Here is a 17,154-nt window from a genome sequence, read left to right as displayed (position 1 = left end):
GCCGGGTCCCCACGCCAGCAGCGGCTTTGACTAAAATAGGCATCGCGGCGGCGGCGGCTGGGGCTGGGGCCGCACCGCGCACGCGCCCGCCGCCCGGGCGCCCCCGGCGGGCGGAGCCCCGCGCTTCGGCCAGGACTCTCGGCCCCGCTTCTCCGACGCCGCGGCCGAGCCACACACCAGCGAGAGCGGTTTGAAAGGCCCGCTTATTTCTTTTCTTGTTTCCGCTCTACTTGCGGATTCTTTGTTTGGGCTTGAGTGGGGTCAGGCAGCGTCGTGAGACAGCGGCGTTGGTCGCTCATCCCCTCAGGGATAATGTGAGAAGTAGGCTCCTGGTTAGCGAGAGAAATCAGGAAAGGCAACGAGAACTAAAATCTTCATTTCACCTCAGAGTTGAACGACCGACTCCTTTTCCAGAGACTCGCCCGCAACTCAGGCGGGAATGGCCCCGAGAGCGCGCGGCTGGCGTCTGAGCCTGGCGGCGCAGGCCGGGCGTTTGGGGCACGCGGGGACAGGACACCGCCGTCTGGGGCGCGGCGAGGGGCCAGCGCTGGAGCTGCTGCTGCTGTGGAGGCCACATGGGAGAGACTTTTGACACAGGCCACTGTTTCTGTTTTCAAGCGAGAGCGCCTGTATCCAAAACTCTGGGTCCCGCGCGATGCAGGGCCCTCAACTGTAGGCAAAGCACCACCTGAAGTTCGCCTCGTAGGTTTGAGACTGTAAATTGTAAAATAAGATATGAAAGTATGATCCGATCAATCCTTACTGTTTACTGGACAACTATTTTGGGTAAGAAATTTAGAAAAAACGAAGAGTACACGTTGAGGGGTGTGTGCTGTAGGACAAAAGGAAAAGGTTGGATGGGTATCCACAGTTTCCACCAGTAGTGTACCATTTGGGGATAGAATTTTCACCAGTTATTAGAATATGAGGTCGCTCATGCGTGACCTGAATATAAAAAACACTACTATTGATTGTGTAAAGGTACATTATAGTGTGTCCAGTTCACACTGGCCAGGTCTCTCTAGTGAAGAGGCGATGCAGCCTGGTGTTCAAGAACATGGGCCATGGTGCTGCACAAATCATGTTTGAATCCTGCCTCTGCTGTCAGCTTACTGTGTGACCTTGGAGAAGTTACTTAGCCTTTCTGTGCTTCAGTTTCCATTTTGTAACATGAAGATGATGATGATGATGATAATTGCACCTGTATCTCATAGGATTGTTTTGAAGACTAAATGGTGAAATATATATAAATGGCTTAAAATGATGTTTGGGACATAAATTCTATGTATAAGAATATATATTATATTTATAAAGCTCCTCCAACATGTCTGAAATTTGCTATAACTGCACAGGATTAGTTTTCAAAGCTATTTCTTCAGGGTCTGTTTCTTTCTATATGCTCTGCCATTTTTATAGCTACCACTAAATAAATTTTAAGAGATGGCTATAATAAACATGTGCATAAAGATTTCATTGTGTGGATGGTTCACTGGAGGATGACTTAAGATAATGAATACTGGAAATAACCTAAATTCTAATCATGGGGGATTAAATAAATTATAGATTATCCAAACAATCTTGCTGTAAGCAGCCATTAAAAATAATCTATAGAAAGATATTATAGATATAATAATGTCTACTTGTTATATATAGAGCAAAGGTCAGCAAACTACAGCCCAAATGCCAGTCCTCTGCCTATTTTTGTATACCCCACAAGCTAAAATGGTTTTTATGTTTTTTTTAATTGTTGAAAAAATCAGAATATTTCATGATCTGTAAAAATTATATAACAATCAAATTTGATGTCCATAAAGTTTTATTGGAACCCAGTCATGCTCTCTTTTATGGCTGCTTTTGTGCTACAAAGGTGCCATTGAGTAGTTACAACAGAAACCATATGGCCCACAAAGCCTAAAATATTTACTATCTGGCTCTTTACAAAAAAAGTTAACTAACCTCTCACATAGAGTGTACTTTGTGCTAGGCACTGTTATAAGTGATTTAGATATATTGCCACCTATTATAATACACACTCCTTAATCAGGATAGGTTACCTTGTAAGGCATTTAGATCATATAAAGAGCACTGAATTAGATTTTATAAGATGAGTTCTAGCCTTTGACAGAGTCTGTGTTTTTTCTGACTCTGTGTTCTATAGAAAGAGAAGATTAAAAAAAAACCCTAATCTTCTCACTGTAACCCATCTAAGGCTTAAAATCATAATTATAATGAATATCTTACTGTATTTTAATTTTTTTAATTTTAAATATTTTAGAGATAGAGTTTCACTCTGTCACCCAGGCTGGAGTACAGTGACCCATCATGGCTTACCACAACCTCGAATGCTTGCAAACCTCCTGCCTCAGCCACCTGCGTACCTGGGACTACAGGTATTTCCCACCATACCCGGCTAATTTATATATATATTTTTAATATTTTGTAAAGATGGAGTCTTGCTGTGTTGCCAGGCTATTCTTGAACTGCTGGCCTCAAGTGATCTTCCTGCTTTGGCCTCCCAAAGTGCTGGTATTACAGGTGTGAACCATTGTGCCTGGCCTGTATTTTAATTTATCACAAATGTATGAATACTAGCTCTGTAAAATTCAAAATAAGAATTCCAGACACAGAACCCTAGGTTTGAAAATGCCTTAAGCTCTCTGGTCTTCCCCTGCTGACTATGGAAAGGTCAGATTGAAAGATTCCGAGCGCTATTTGAAAATTAATATGAAGCAAGGAGCTAACTTGACAGATGCATAGAAAGGAAAGGGTAAGAGACATAAATAACAAAATATAGGGCAGTCCGTCTCCTTTGTAAAATCTTTGGCTAGTATTACATCAACATAAACATTATTTTTACCTTTATTTTTCTATAGGTATCCTAGTCTGCTTTTGTCAGTTGTATAAAACCTTGATGAGACTTAAAAGTTTACATGGAGTAAGTTTTGTGAAAAGAAAAACAAGATCTGGGGGAGTAACTGGTTTTAATAGTATGATAAGTAGCACTATCTTCCTTAATAAGTATCTGCCCATGGTTTTCATCAGTGTAGACTTTATTTCAACTGTTAATCCTGATTGCATAGAGACCATAGCTTCTTCTAATATGGTCTCATAGCGGACAGTTCTGGTCAAAGATGGATCATTCAACTATTTAATTACAGTGGGAGGAGGTTAGAGATGAAAAATTACCTATGGGCAAAATGTACACTATTCAGGTGATAGGTATACCAAATTCCCAGACTTCACTGCCATGTAAATTTACATGTAACAGAATTGAACTTGTATACCTTAAATTTATTAAAATTTTAAAAAAGGAAAAAAAAAAGGAACTAATTAGATTGGTTCTGAATCCAAGCTACTTTCGTTAAATTTTTCATTGACCAGTTTGGCAACCGAACTCATTGACTGCTTTTAAATTTCTTTTGCTTTTTAAAAAAATTAATAGACTTTTTAAAACAGCAGTTTCGGTTTACAGATGGCTGAGCAGATAAGACAGAAAGTTCCCATATAACCCCTCTCTCCCCTGTTCAGTTTCTCCTGCTATTAACATTTTGCATTAGTGTGTTACATTTGTCACTATTGGAGAACTCATATTGATACATCCTCATTAACAAAAGTCCATAGTTTAGGGTTCACTCTTTGTGTTGTGAATTCTGTGGGTTTTGCCAAATGTACAATGTCTTGTATCCACCATTATGGTATCATAAAGAATAGTTTCAATCCCCTGTGCTCCAATTCTTCATCCCTTTGCCTATCTCCCCCAAAATCCCTGGCAACCATTGGTCTTTTTTACTGTCACCATAATTTTGCCTTTTCCAAAATGTCATACAATTGGCAATATATAGTATATTATTGCCTTTTCAGACTGGCTTCTTTCACTAAGCAGTAAGTTTCCTCCATGCATGCTTGCTTGCTTGCTTGCTTGCTTGCTTGCTTGCTTTCTTTCTTTCTTTCTTTCTTTCTTTCTTTCTTTCTTTCTTTCTTTCTTTCTTTCTTTCTTTCTTTCTTTCTTTCTTTCTTTCTTCCCTTTTTTTTTTTTTGTGGAGATGGGGCCTTGGCTGTTGCCCAAGCTGTTCTTAAACTTCTGGCCTCAAGCAGTCTCCTGCCTTGGCCTCCCAAAGTGTTGGGATTACAGGCATGAGCCTTGGTGACCAGTCCCTTTTCTTTTCTTTTTAAAAATTTGATATATGTGTATATTGTGAAATGATGACCACAATCAAATTAGTTAACACATCCATCATCTCACATAGTTACTTTGTGTGTGTGTATGTGTGTGTGGTGAAAACATTTAAGATTTACTCTTAACAAATTTCAAGTATACAATACATTATTGTTAACTATAGTCACCAGACTGTACATTATTTCCCCAGAACTTATTCATCAGAACTTATTCATCTTATAACTGAAAGTTTGTACCCTTTGACCAGCTTCTTCTCATTTTCCTCACCCCTAAGCCTCTGGTAACTCTATTCTCTGTTTCTATGAGTTTGACTTTTTTAGATTCCACATGTAAGTGAGATTATATAATATTTGTCTTTCTCTTTCTGGCTCATTGCACTAGGTGTAATGCCCTCCAGGTTTATCCTTGTTTTTGCCAATGGCAGCATTTTTTCCTTCTTTTATATGGCTGAATGATATTCCATTACACATACACACATACCCACCACATACCACTTTTCGTCATCCATTCATCTGTCAATGGACACTTAGGTTGTTTTCATGTCTTACCTGTTGTAAATACTGCTGAAATGAATATGGGAGTACAAATGTCTTTTTGAAATACTTATTTCATTTCCTTTAGACATATACCCAGAAGTGGGATTGCTGGATCATATGGTAATTCTATTTTTGACCTCCATATTGCTTTACATAATGGCTATACCAGGTCTACATTCCCACCAGCAGTGAATGAGAGTTCTCTTTTCTTAACATTTTGGCCAGCACTTATTATCTCTTGCCTTTTTGATAATTAACAGGTCTAAAGTGATTATCTCACTGTGGTTTTGATTTGCATTTCCCTGATGATTAGTCATGTTGAGCACCTTTTCATGTACTCCTTGGCCATTTGTATTTCTTCTTTGGAAAAATGTCTGTTCATGTCCTTTGCCCATTTTTTATTTTTTTATATTTTTGCCCTTGAGTTTTATGAGTTTCTTATATATTTTGGATATTAACCCCTTATTAGATATATGGTTTTCAAATATTTTCTTCCATTTCCTAGTTGCCTTTTCATTTTGTTGACCATTTCCTTTGCTGTGTGGAAGCTTCTTAGTTTGGTAGAATCCCGCTTGTTTATTTTTGCTTTCGATGTCATATAAAAAAACATTGCCAAGACTAATGTCAAGATGCTTTTTCCATATGTTTTTTTCTAGTAGTTTTATAGTGTCAGGTCTTACATTTAAGTCTTTTATACATTTTGAGTTACTTTTTGTGAGTGGCATAAGATAAGGGTCCAATTTCATTTGTTTGCATGTTGATAACCAGACTTCCCAGTACCTTTTTATCATTATTATTATTATTTGGTTTTTCAAGCTGAGTCTTGCTCTGTCATCCCAGCTAGAGTGCAGTGGTATCATCATAACTTACTGCAACCTCAAACTCCTGGGCTCAGGTGATCCTTCTGCCTCAGTAGCTGGGACTACATGTGCATGGTACCTTGCTAATTTCTTTTTATTTTTAGTAGAGACAGGGTCTCACTCTTGCTCAGGCTGATCTTGAACTATTGAGCTCAAGCAATCCACCTGCCTTGGCTTCCCAAAGTGCTAGGAGTACAGGCATGAGTCACCATGCCGGTCCCTGGGACCATTTATTGAAGAGACTATCTTTTCCTCATTGTGTATTCTTGGTGACCTTATCAAATATTATTTGAGCCTATATGAGTGGATTTATTTCTGAGCTGTCTGTTCTGTTGGTCTATGTGTCTGCTTTTATGCTTGTACCATACTGTTTTGATTACTCTAGCTTTATAATGTAGCTTGAAATCAGGAAGTGTGATGCCCCAACTTTCTTCTTTTTTCTCAAGATTGCTTTGGCTATTTGGGTTTTTTTGTAGTTTTGTATGAATTTTAGCATTGTTTTTTCTAATTTTGTGAAAAATACCACTGGAATTTTGATAGGAGTTGCATTGAATTTATAGATTACTTTGGGTAATATGGACATAAACAATATTAATTTTTATAATTCTTGACTATGGGATATCTTTTTATTTATTTATGTCTTCTTCAGTTTCTCTCATCAGTGTTTTATATTTTTAGTGCACAGGTCTTTCACTTCCTTGGTTAAATTTATTACTAAGTATTTTAACATTTTTTGATGCTATTATAAACGGTGTTTTCTTTTTCAGATAGTTTGTTATTCATATATAGAAATGCAACTGATTTTTGTATCCTAATTTTATATCCTGCAATTTTACTGAATTTGTTTATTCTAATAGTTTTTTGGTGAAGTCTTTAGGGCTTTTATATATAAGATCACATCCTTTGCAAACAGACACAGTTTTACTTCTTCTTTTCTGATTTGGATGCCTTTTATTTCTTTTTCTTGCATAAATGCTCTGGCTAGGACTTCCAGTACTATACTGGATAGAAGTGGTAAGAGTGGGCACTCTTGTCTTGTTTCTGATCTTAGAGGAAAAATTTTCAGCTTTTCACCAGTGGCTATGATATGAGCTGTGGGCTTGTGACATATGGCCTTAATTGTGTTGAGAAAAGTGTTGAGAACATTCCTTCTATACCTAAATTGTTGAGGGTTTTTATCGTGAAAGGATGTTGAAATTGTCAGGTTTTTTTCCTGCATCTGTTGCGATGTTCATATGGTTTTTCTTTCATTCTGTCAGTGTGGTGTATCACATTTATTTATTTGTATGTGTTGAACCATTCTTGTATCTCAGGGATAAATCCCACTTGATCGTGATGTAAGATCTTTTCAATGTGCTGTTGAATTCAGTTTGCTAATATTTTGTCCAGGATTTTTATGTCCAGATTCATCAGAGATATTGGCCTATAATTTTCTTTTTTTATAGTGTCCCTTTCTGGCTTTGGTATTAAGGTAATGCTGGCCTTACAAAATGTGTTTGAAAGTGTTTCCTCCTTTTTAGTTTTTTTAAAGAGTTGGAGAAAGATTGGCATTAATTTTTCTTTAAATGTTTGGTAGAATTCACCAGTGAAGACATCTGGTCCTGGACTTCTCTTGTTGAGAGATTTTTGATTACTGGTTTAATCTCCTTACTCTTACTAGTCTATTGAGATTTTTTTATTTCTTTGTGATTTAGTCTCAGTAGGTTGTATATTTCTAGGAATGTATTCATTTCTTCTAGACTATCCAGTTTGTCAGCGTATACTTGTTCATAGTAGTCTCTTAGAATCCTTTGTATTTCTGTGGTATCAGTTGTCATTTTCATGCCTTTTTGTGTCTTAATAATACATGCCTTTTTATCATTAAATTATATTATATTGTATGGATGTACCACGGTTTATCCATTTACCATTTTAGGAACATCTTGGTTTTTTCTAGTTTTTGGAAATTATGAATAAACATATACAAACATTGCTATAAACATTGGTGTGAAAGGTTTTGTGTGAACATATTTTCAATTATTTGGATAAATACTTAGACTATGTTTGGCTTTGTAAGAAAACTTCCAAACTGTCTTCCAAAGTGGCTACATCATTTTGCAGTATTACTAGCAATGAATGAGAGTTCCTTTTGCTCCACTGCTTTTGATGTCAGTTTTTTTAGTTCTAGCCCTTTTAATAGATGTTTCTTTTGCTTTCTAAACTGATTCAGTTGGTTTAGTTTCTCATAATAACCCAACAGCTTATGCACTGAACAGTTCCATATCTTGGTTAGATAGAAAATGGAAACATCTCAAAGCAGAGGGATTTAAACTTTCATATTATAGTGTCCCAAGCCTCACAGTCTAAAAAATGGTTAAAGCAGTGTCTAAATATTTCTAATGTTAAATTCAGGGAGAAGCTCCCTAAAAAAAATCAGATTACAATTGAATCATTGAAGAACAAACTTTTACTAAAAGGCTTTACCTCTTGAAACGACACACAGCTAAAATTTTAAAAAAGTGATCCAGAACTTTAACAGGACAGGGAATTAATGAAGGCAGTTGAAAGAGTGGGAGTTTTGGAGTTAGCACCTGGATTTGAACAATGGTTTTACATTTAATAAGCAGGGTGAATTCAAATAATTATTAAACTTTTCTGAGTGTCAGTTTACTTGTCTGTAAACCTGGGGGAAAAACACAGTTAACAGGATTATTTTGACCTTTAGGAACTGTTTTAAAAAATACTTGGCACCCGTGTAGCTTAATTGTATCTCTTTTACCCCCACATAGTATTCTGCACATGGTACACATCAATAAAAATTGTTTGAATTTCAGTTTAATTGAAATGAATTTCAGTAATCAAAATTTCCTAATTCAAAAATGTAGTTGAACTGTCCTGTGAACAAATGAAATAGCTAAAATGTAGTTTCATTTTCCACATATTTGTTTGTTTTAAATAGGCATACACAAGATATTTCAAGCAAAACTTATTTATAAGTTGCAAGACTTTGGTGCATGCTAAAATTTCCAGTGGTTTAGGATTTCCCTGGAGTAGCCAAAGATGAGATATTGGCTTCAAAAGCAAACTCATGAAATATGCAACAGTCTTGATTCTAGAAGCTGGGCAGTTGGCAGAGCTAAGTTACAATAATTTACCATCTTAGAGTTGACAGAAATGTGTATACAGTGACTTTAATGTCAAAAACTAAGGCCTGATTTTCACTGTCTATTTTTTTCACATAGCTTTTCTTCTAAAACAGAAAAATTACATTTGTGAATTATTTGTTTTAAGTATTAATAATAACAAAGGCCACAGATGAAGCATTTAATAGGATTTCCTAATCCTTTAGGAAATTATTTCAAAGAGGAACAATTTATTATAGGTAACCAGCCATAACAGAATCATTTTTTAAAAAGAGAGAGAGATAAGTGTGAAAAGAGGATCAGAGAAGTGGCTCTGAATTCCACTCAATTCCCAAACAACCCTCAAACCCAGACGGGCCAGGTTGGGTCCCCACAACAAAACTGTATTGAGACCCCAGGCAGATACCCCAAGAAGGGCAGATTCAAATGTCTGGTACCAACTATAGTGACGTCTCTCATTTTTTGTTCTTTCCCTTTGGGAATTTCTAGAAATTCACAGACCCTTGAAGCCCATCTATAAATCCCAAGTTTAGCATCTCTACTTTTAGAGGAGAGAAATGCAACAACTATTTAGTCCCCGAGGACAACATTTTTAAAGGTACCATTTTTTTAGTGTGCAAGGAACTTATTTATGGGACGTATTTAGTGATTAGAAAGGAAAAGCTGTAATGTTAGAGAAATAACTATTCTTAATAACATGTAATTTAGTGGTATAGATTAAAATTTTGATTGAAAATGAAGCCATGGAATGGCTTTTAATCCGTATCTGGCAAAGGCAGAACTTTCAGTTATTATTATACAACATCATTCTGTTATACAATTAATCCTTCAAAAAAAAGGGCTGGTTTTAGAGGCAAATGTGAGGCCTGGTAATAGCCAGCCAAGTAATTGACATAGGGCTAGAAACAAAAACCCAAAGCAGCACATTATAAAAATGGAATAATAAAATAAAGTTGGGAATAATGACACTGCCATCCGGCATTAATTGATGTGCAAAAGCACTCAGAGTTCCCAGGAGAAAAGAATTATTTAAATGCAAATTTTTATCATTACTACTACTTAAATTGTTGTAATAAATTCATGAAAATAAGATACCTCTCTAATGCATATATAAAACCTAATAAAATATTTAGGAGCCACATAAAAGCAGTTTTATCATTTTGTATAAAATATTGGTAAGCACAATGAAACATCTCTTTAGTCTAAGATCAAACATATTTGGTACAATTTAGAACTACACAAAATGATTATAATGCTATTTGGTTTGAAAACTACAGACACCCTCACACACTCCCATAAAAGAACAAAAAGGTCATGCCTTGAAAAGATAGAGATTTTAGAGTCATTGAGTGTCTTTTAGAGTACATTAGAATACAGGAAGAATAGAAACACTTTGGGTAGAGCAATTTCTGACAGAAAATGATTTTGTTTTATATGCAATATACAAAACTCTTCTTATACAGTTTTACTGCATACAACTTAGGGATTTCTTAATATTTTTTACATCAACTACCCACATTAAGTCATCTGATTAGAAGTGTATGAAAGTATTACAAGCTCAGAAAATGGCAACTAAAAGTGAAGAGCATAACAACGTGAGTCAGGAAATCTTGCAGATATTTTGAAGGATTCATATGACTTGGCTTAATGAATAAATAAAACTTTTAATACCTAGAAAATTGATGTTGAATGGGAAAAAATCAAATAGAAAATATTGCTATTAATGACTTGGCATTCAGTACTTATGTTATTAATGACTTAACATGGTGAAATGTGATTCCTCCTTGTTTTAAAGTGATATTACAGATGTCTGATTCCCCAGAGCAGTTTTTCTTCTGTCTGTCTTATGGCCTTTTTATCACTTGCTACCTTTTACACATTTATGTAAAAGTCTTGTTTCTTCTTCTAGGTCAAAAGTTTCCCAAGGTTAGGAAGTATGTCTGATTTATCTTTCATATCTCCATGGTACCTAGCACGTGATTTGCATATATTTGGAACTCAGTAAATATTGATTGAATTATAGAGTGCATTTGCTTTCAAATATTCTCCAATAGAAGAAATAGTGAACCATTTTTAAATTGTTTTCAACTTAAAATGTTATTAATGGGGAAAATAATAGAAGAAATGTTAATAGAAATTGGGTTAGGAGAGTGGAATTATTATCTTTTCTTTTTTCTGTTGTAATTTATTTATATAATAATATGATCATATTATTTGTCTAATAGAAGGAAGCACATATTTATTCTTGCACATTTTATTCTTTTTTTTTTAAAAAAAGAATGTAACGAGCACTTGCTATATACCTGGCACTAGACCAAGGGTGATTTTTGCACAGAGAACATAATTATAAATATAATATAATAGATGTATAGAGAGTGGCTTTATGTGAGTAAGAGAAGCTCCCAAACTATTCATTTTTGAAAAAAAATGAAATACAAAAATCAGCCGTATTATTTAATGTATCGTTTAAAATGGAATTATAGTCATACCTGGGCATCTGCAGGAGATTGGTTCCAGGACCTCTACGGATACCAGACTCCAAGGATGCACAAGTCCTTGATTTAAAATGGTGTGGTATTTGCATGTGACCTATGCACATCTTTCCATATACTTTAAGTCATCTCTAGATTACTTATAATGCCTAATACAATGTCAATGCTATATAATAGTTGTTATGCTATATTGTTTTTTATTTGTATTATTTTTTATTGTTATGTTGTTACTTTTATTTTTTCCAAATATTTTTGATCTGTGATGATTAAGTTGATGGATACAGACCTTGAAGATACAGAGGGCTGACTGTACTTACCAGAGACACAGTAATCCATTACGTGTTTCTGTTTTAAAAAGTCTAATTGGGAGGTGAATAGACTGAGATAGCTCCAGTGCCTTGGGTTCCTATATAAGCAAACTGAAGTCCAATGTAAACAGTAAAACCAAATTTAAGCTTAGCGAATCAAAAATTGCCAACTAAACTCTAATTTGAGACTTTCCACTTTAATCAAATACAATTTCTTTGTCTTGCTTCTGTAAACACCTTATAAGTTTCTCTCTTGCCCATTCCCCCAGTGGAGCACTGACCCACTTTTGGCCTGGTGCTGCCTAAATTCATGAATTAGTTTCTGCCCAAGTAAACTCTTCAAAATTTCGTTGTGTTTTAGTTTATGTTTTGATATTCCAGCTCAAAAAGTCTCTAAGCAAAATTAATTTCCAGATTTTCAATCCAAAGAATGATCTTGGAACCTAAAGACTAATAACTGTGCATTCTGAACAAGTGCTATTCAAACTCAGTTCAACAGTATTGGCAAGAAAAATGTGGCTTTGAGTGTGATTTAAAGAAATGATTCTTTATCACACAGAATAAAATGCATTATAACAGATCTTACATTTTATTTCATGATAAAACTGCTGTGGCACTACATAATTGAAATCAGTTGGGGGAGGAGCAGTCAGTATTAAAATTCAGATACATATTGAAGAATAGATGCAATTAATTTCCTTCTATGAAACAAATATTTACAAAAGAGCTATCATGTGCTAGGCATTGTTCCCAAACAGAGAACAAGATATAGACTAGTGGAATAGTTTAAAAGGAGATTTCCTGGCCGGGCGCGGTGGCTCACGCCTGTAATCCTAGCTCTCTGGGAGGCCGAGGCGGGCGGATTGCTCAAGGTCAGGAGTTCGAAACCAGCCTGAGCAAGAACGAGACCCCGTCTCTACTATAAATAGAAAGAAATTAATTGGCCAACTAATATATACAAAAAATTAGCCGGGCATGGTGGCGAATGCCTGTAGTCCCAGCTACTTGGGAGGCTGAGGCAGGAGGATTGCTTGAGCCAGGAGTTTGAGGTTGCTGTGAGCTAGGCTGACGCCACGGCACTCACTCTAGCCTGGGCAACAAAGCGAGACTCTGTCTCAAAAAAACAAACAAACAAACAAAAAAAAGAAATAAAAGGAGAATTCCTTTTCTCATAACGATAGATATTGTGCTTGTGTATTACCTAAACTTTATCTCAAAGGAATCAGTTCTATACTGCAGTAATACCCTATTCTTCAGAAACCCCACTTATACCCTCACACTAAAAATATCTACCATGTCTTGGAGCACTTACCAGCTACTATTTAAAATACTTCAATTTACAAAGTATCATTGTACATAAAGTTTTATTATACCTGAGAGAAGAAAGAAACATCACTATAAGGGGCACTGGATTACTTTTCCTATACTATAAGAAGGGAGGGTCGACAGCACATAAAGCATGATGGGCTGAAAGGATGACTACTCCTCTTGAGATATCTAGAGAGATTTCAAATGAGCTGTGGAAATATTAATATCTGGAATGAAATTAGACAGATCCAAAATTTAAAGAACTTATTTAAACTGTATCCAAAAAACTTGGACTTTCCCTTCATTATATAGACCTATAGCCATTTTCATAGAATTACACATAATTATACATTTTACTTGTAAACCACACTGAGCTCAAGCTAGCTGGTGATTCCAAAGAAGGAAGGCTCATGTTTGGATAATGCACCTTAGGCTGTCACTAACACACTCAGAAGATGTATAACTAGCATTTTGGCATTGAATTTCCTTCAGTTCAGGTTGAGAACATTTTGGTACCCTCCAAAGTCAGGAACACCGTCACTGCAGAATGAATAATGCAGGGACACTGATTTGGAAGAACTAGGCTTAAGTTGAGTGTCATCATTAACCGTGATTCAGTCTTTCTAATCTTTACCCATAAAATGGGATTCTTCCAAGGAACAAGCAAATGAAGTCAGGTGTAGGCACATGCTTTGTAAACTATGAAGTATTAAATAGATGTAAGACATTGTTTTGTAATTATATAATTTGGGAGATAATTTTACATTTAGTAAGAGTAGTAATCTCAATTTTGATGACTCAAAACATGTGGTGTTATATTAGTATCAAATGAAGCTAAAATTATATAAAAACAAATGTTTTGGAATCTTATAAATAAAGTAAAATTACACTTCTTAGGATCACCATAATGTGAATTGAAATAAAAGAGTAAAAGGAAAAATTATAGTTCAAGACACAAATTATCAGTTCTTAGGGAGAAAAAAGTGTTTTAAAGTTCCCTGTCAATCTTTAATAGCTAGCAGGTTTTAAAACTAGTCAAATTTAGCATAATAATAAAACTTCAAGTTATGTTCAAACCATGCTGATATTATATGCAAATGTACAATTCAGCATTAGTGATGCTAATAATGATGGTAATACTTAGGATGAGATGACTAAGAGCTAAAGTAACTAATGTTCCAATCTTGATGCATCTTTATAACTGTTAGATTTTCGGTCTATCAAATTAAACCTGTATTTTATTATAATAGGTCTATATAATATTGATATTTATTTGCATTTTTATTTATATTCATGTGTTAAATTTTAGTAGAATGAAGAAAATAGTGGAATTAGTCAATCCCATTGCTTTCTTTAATTTGTGTAAAAACGTTTACTAAAAAATATTAATTTGGGAACATCATTTCTGATGGTTAATTTCTTTAACAATGTGCAATATAGAGGAACATAGAACCCAATTAGAGAGGGCCATCCAATGCCGCACATATGTGTTTTATGCCCTATATCAAACCAGGCATCTTATGTACATAATATTGTAAATGTATTATTTTATAATAATATGTACTGTCTGTCTAGTTTGTTTTTGTTATGGCTTTTGTCAACTTAGGAGATTTCACTTTGTAACTGCTCTGTCAAATCAATTCTGTCCTTTTGGGTCTGGGCATTGTAACAATGTGACATCTAGAGCTTATCCAGATGAGCAGAGAGCAAATGAATTTCCTTTTGCTCCTCTGTTGAAAAGGAGAGAAAAATTCTTCAATCTGTGAGTGTTCAGAGAGCACCATGCTATTCTTTATGGTAGTTTAATCTAAGGACTTTGAGTTCCTAGGGGTGCAGAGTCCAAGGCAAATCAGGCTGGACCCTCCTTATATTTGCACAGGTTCAAAGAAATACCCTGAAGGGGATTGGAAGCCTACAAATATCTGGGTGAAGTAAAGGCCATTTGAGAGGGGCCTGCAGCCTTGGGGAACTAACCTTGGTGACTGGGGTCAGAGTGTTTATGGGCTCATTTTGCACCAAAACCACTCCCTTTCCCCCTCACACTACTTCTCAAAGCCTCCCCTGACTACGAAATTTAGTACAGAAAATCACAAGGCAATCACCCCAATTCCTTAAAACCAAAGGAACTCTTGCCCAAGGCCAACTTCCTGGGCATGCGACCTAGGTGGGCACAAAGGGCCTCAGGCTTGCAAGAGCCCCCACTTGGTTTAATGCTCACTGTCTCCGTCTTGAAATGTTTAATACTCTGAACAAGGAGCTCCATTTATTTATGAATATACAGATCTTTTATACAAAGCCATAAAGCATGTTTAACACAAGAACATAGGCTATTCCTCATCTTATCAATGATAAAAGAACCAAAGGAATTTAGGGGTATTAACAATAAGGCTAAGACAAAAATGAGCCCAATTTTTAATAGAAATTAAATTTTAGTGCACTATGATAGAGGGATATTTTTCTAGGGTATTTGTCATTTCTGCTTTCCATCTGGACGATTAGAATATTATGAGATAATAAAATGTGCCAGCTAGATGTTTCAAACCAGATGTACAATGTAGCTACATAGAGGTCACTGTAGTTTTGTTTTTTTTGTTTTTTTATAAAGTTAGAAAACCTGAGTGCAAACCAAGGTGTTAGATAATAGCATACCTGTGAATACCAAGGGATGGTGCCAGCCCTACACAAAACTTAAGATCTTGAAGTTTGAAATATCCCGTTACATTTGTATTCCTTCCTCCCTATGCTAAAAATAGTTCAATTTCTGAAAAACTTATGTATAATATCATCTCATTCTCCCTTTGCCACATGATTTGAGCCCAAAACCCACATCCCATTTCTGTGTGGCTTTGTTCTCAGGTGACTTTTGTGGCTAGAAAGCTATCTAATAATTAACACATATTAAAATTATTAACTGGTACTAACTTAAGGTGTGACTTCTACCTGGGATTCTCTGTATTTAAATACTTAACAAATACCACAAAGTCTTAAAGCCTCAAGGAAAAGAATTTCTCTCAGAGGCATGGTGAAGCCCAGTGATAAGCCAGTGGGTGCTTCCTGAAGCCTTCGGTTGCACCTGGCAAATAGCTGCCATTGTGTCTGCTCGGAAGAGCTGCCTGTGATGGCCATGTGTGGCCAGGAGACAGAAGAAACCATCCCAACTATTCTTTTAGTTCATGTTGAAAACTTGAATAGCTCAGTAGCTCATCCAGACTGATTTAGGCTTTGTCACATTGTTTCACTTATGGCAGATGCTATTATACACAAAGAATAATGTACTTTACCATAAACTTGAGGACTGAACTCTGATCTTTTTCTTTTGCTAAAAACTCCTTCCTAAGGAGGCCAGCTGGGTCAGGCTGACAAACGGTAAATTCCCACTAAGCATTCCCACTAAGTGGGGTGGTTTACTTCCCAACCTGATTCTGGTATGGCATTAACATCACCTAAAAGATAAGAAGCCCCTGTCTTAACTCAAGCATCCTAGCAGATGCCTATCATAAATTTAAAATATCTTAAAGCATCCTAGCAGGCGCCTATTGTAAATTTAAAACATCCTCCTGTCTGGACCGCCCAGAGTGCTCACACCCTTATCTTAAAATAAGCATATCCTTTCTGGTCTTCTAGATAAAGTCTAACTCTCCCAGCCAATTGCCAGCCAAAGAAGCTTTAAACCCACCTATAACCTGCAAGCCCCCACCCCCAGCTTGGAGAGTCCCACCTTTTTGGGCCAAACCAATGTATGCCTCTCATGTATTGATTTGTGACTTTGCCTGTAACCCCTGTCTCTCTGAAAATGTATGAAACTGAACTGTAACCCAGCCACAGCAAGTCCACTTGGCCAAGGCCTCTTAGCAGTGGCTTCAGGTCATGGTCCTCAAATTTGGCTTAGAATAAATCTCTTTAAAATTATTTTACAAAGTTGGTTTTTTTCCGTTGACAAACTCAACACTTCTGTCTCCTCCTTGCTGACTTTGCTTCCTAGGACACTGAGAAAATAGAAGTTATCCTAGAGAACTTTCACGAGCTTTGACCACATCTCCCACTTGCCAGCAACTACTCTCCAATGTACTCTGCCTTTACTAATGATGAATTGCCCACATTTCTGTTTGGGGCCATTGGATCGCATCATCACTCACCTGCTCAAGGTCATCACTCCAGCAATTCACTCCTTGCTTCTGGATCATTTCTATCTGCAGGCAAATGTGCCATCTTGTCTTAATTAACAACCACCACTCTCCTGACTTGACTTCCTGCTCAGGCTACTGTTCATTTCTATTTCCCTTCACATCAAACTCCTTGAAAAACTTAGCTCTCCTTGCTGTTCCAACTTCTTGCCTCCCATTCCCCTTCA

At 36.2% G+C, this 17,154-nt stretch overlaps 1 long non-coding RNA gene across 2 annotated transcripts in view; it reads left to right on the top strand.

Moving 5' to 3' along the window:
* The first annotated feature begins 93 nt into the window (after window positions 1–93).
* The window catches only part of LOC105864954 (uncharacterized), a 43,878-nt gene continuing 26,817 nt past the window's right edge, over window positions 94–17,154 (top strand). For both annotated transcript variants that reach the window (XR_012919296.1, XR_001151223.2), the window contains exons 1-2: window positions 94–786; window positions 2,276–2,390. This is a non-coding gene — a long non-coding RNA (uncharacterized LOC105864954). The remainder of the gene's footprint in view (window positions 787–2,275; window positions 2,391–17,154) is intronic.

The sequence above is a fragment of the Microcebus murinus genome, chromosome 5 (assembly GCF_040939455.1).
Source record: "Microcebus murinus isolate Inina chromosome 5, M.murinus_Inina_mat1.0, whole genome shotgun sequence".
NCBI lineage: Eukaryota > Metazoa > Chordata > Mammalia > Primates > Cheirogaleidae > Microcebus > Microcebus murinus.
Note: the sequence above shows the minus strand (reverse complement) of the source record. Positions and strands in the feature narration are given on the sequence as shown.